Source organism: Lissotriton vulgaris, chromosome 5 (genome assembly GCF_964263255.1).
Source record: "Lissotriton vulgaris chromosome 5, aLisVul1.2, whole genome shotgun sequence".
Classification (NCBI taxonomy): domain Eukaryota; kingdom Metazoa; phylum Chordata; class Amphibia; order Caudata; family Salamandridae; genus Lissotriton; species Lissotriton vulgaris.
In genome coordinates, this window is record NC_141693.1 from 1,272,111,696 (window position 1) to 1,272,114,117 (window position 2,422).

Below are 2,422 nucleotides of genomic sequence, written 5' to 3' on the forward strand. Positions count from 1 at the left end.
ACGATGGCGAGAGTGGCCAGGCGCTCCGAGGCTGACCTGCAAGGGATGGTGGCCCCCGTCCCCATGCCACGCTGGGGCAGGGATGGAAGGGGGAATCCTCTGTACCGAGGGCACGTGGTGGAGGCAGCCTCCCGTCGCCTCCTCCGCATCCCTCCTGCCAGCCCAACAGCAGATGCACCCACCCACGGGTGTGGTGGAGAAAGGCATCTGCGAGTGCCCACGCACGGAGAGACAATAGCTCCGCTCAGAGGATGACTTTCAATAGATTGCAGCAAGGTAGCTGTTCTGATATTTACGAAACCCTGACCCAGAATCAGGTCGTCTACGAATGATTTAGCACCGGGTGCCCCACGAACATGAGGTGCACTTATGGCAATGGAGGCAGTTCCCTTCCGTCTGTGCTCCGGTCCAGAGTGAGCGGCTCTGCGCACCAGCCCTCGAAAGCGGCCAACTGAGGCTCCACGGCACTGCAGTATCGTTACGGTTTATGGGGGATTCAGACTTAGAGGCGTTCGGTCATAATCCCACAGATTGTAACATTGCCCCATTGGCTCCTCAGCCAAGCACATACACCAAATGTCTGAACCTGCGGTTCCTCTCGTACTGAGCAGGATTATTATAGCAACAACACATCATCAGTAGGATAAAACTAACCAGTCTCACGACGGTCTAAACCCAGCTCACATTCCCTATTAGTGGATGAACAATCCAACGCTTGGTGAATTCTGCTTCACAATGACAGGAAGAGCCGACATTGACGGATCAAAAAGCAACGTCGCTATGATCGCTTGGCCACCATAAGCCAGTTATCCATGTGGTAATTTTTCTGACACCTCCCGCTTCAAACCCAAAAAGTCAGAAGGATCATGAGGTCCCGCTTTCAAGAACTGTATGCATACTGAAAATTGAAATCAAGCGAACTTTTGCCCTTTCGCTCCGTGGGAGGTTTCTGTCCTCCCTGAGCTTGCCTTAGGACACCTGCATTATCGTTTGACAGGTGTACCGACCCAGTCAAACTCCCCACCTGCCACTGTCCCTGGAATGAGTTTCGCCTGGTGCTTGGAGCCAGAAGCAAGAGCCCCATTGGGTTCACCCCCCATCACCAGGTAAGTGAAAAAATGATAGGAATAGTGGTATTTCACCGGCGGCCCGAAGGCCTCCCACTTATCTTACACCTCTCTTGTCTCTTTACAGTGCCAGCCTAGAGTAAAGCTCAAAAGGCTTCTTTCCCTGCTGAATCTGCCAAGCCCCTTCCCTTGGCTGTGGTTTCTCTAGATAGTAGGTAGGGACAGTGGGAATCTCTTTCATCCACTCATGCTTGTCACTAATTAGATGACAAGGCATTTGGCTATTCTGTACCACCTCGCGGTGGCTCATTCTGGGTTATTATGCTGCCCATCAGCATCAATTCGGTTTTGCTTCCAACAATACAACATTCTTTTGTTCGGAGTACAGCCACACTGAACGCTGTCCTCACTGGAACTGGGATCACGTATAGGCCAGTGATAGTACACATTACAGTACTATTCCAACAATTTTAAGATTGTCTACGAACAGTTCTGTGAATTGAAATATAGTTAGCAGGACATCAATGAACAATGCGTGATAATTATGTGAGTGCCATTATTTGAGACCTATTTATCATTCAAGACATTTCAAAAGGTACGAAGTACACACTATATCTATATTGTTATAAGCACACATGTATAGAAAACCAATACACATCTATAAATTACACATCTAATTAGAGAAAGCACATCTAGAAAAATTCAGATCGATAAAATTCACATCTATATTAACTGTTTTATAACCTATGTGATAACATAACATGTGTGCTGTAAGAAAGTGTACATCTCAGTAAACGTGTGATACTCAATTGTCCATGAATACTTGGCACATTTTAAGAGTGTCCATTAAAGTAGTCAGGCAAATACTTTTCTTGAATGGAAATGCCATTTGTAGGCCTAAATCAGCCAGAACAACATCATTACATTGAGGCCAGATACCACAACAACCTACGATAAAGCCATGAAATTTAACATTTTTGCACTTTGTGAGATCTTTGATTTGCTGTGACAGATCCTGATAGTTTTTCACCTTACTCTCAAATGCTAATTCAAGGGAATTCTGAGAGTTTTCATTTTAGGACGTGCACCTGAAATATGACAAATTGTTTTAAAAACATCATTACAATAACTACATGTAGCAAATGCACAATTTCTCCCCCTGGTGATGGTTTCTCTGGTATATAACACATTTGCTCTAAACATCAGCACAGCTATGTACTGGTTTTCTTTCATTTTGTTATGCTTGCTGATCCAGAAGTTTGAGGTTGGATTACTTGATAAGTATTTTATACCATCACCTTGGACAGGGAGATTTGCCCATCTCTCAAACTCTTCTTTTCTCCAATCATATGTTG

At 45.3% G+C, this 2,422-nt stretch overlaps 1 pseudogene; it reads right to left on the reverse strand.

Annotated features, from left to right (window-relative positions):
- Positions 1-234: 234 nt before the first annotated feature.
- LOC147712446 (28S ribosomal RNA) lies at positions 235-1,242 on the reverse strand (annotated as a pseudogene).
- Between the last annotated feature and the right edge of the window lie 1,180 nt (positions 1,243-2,422).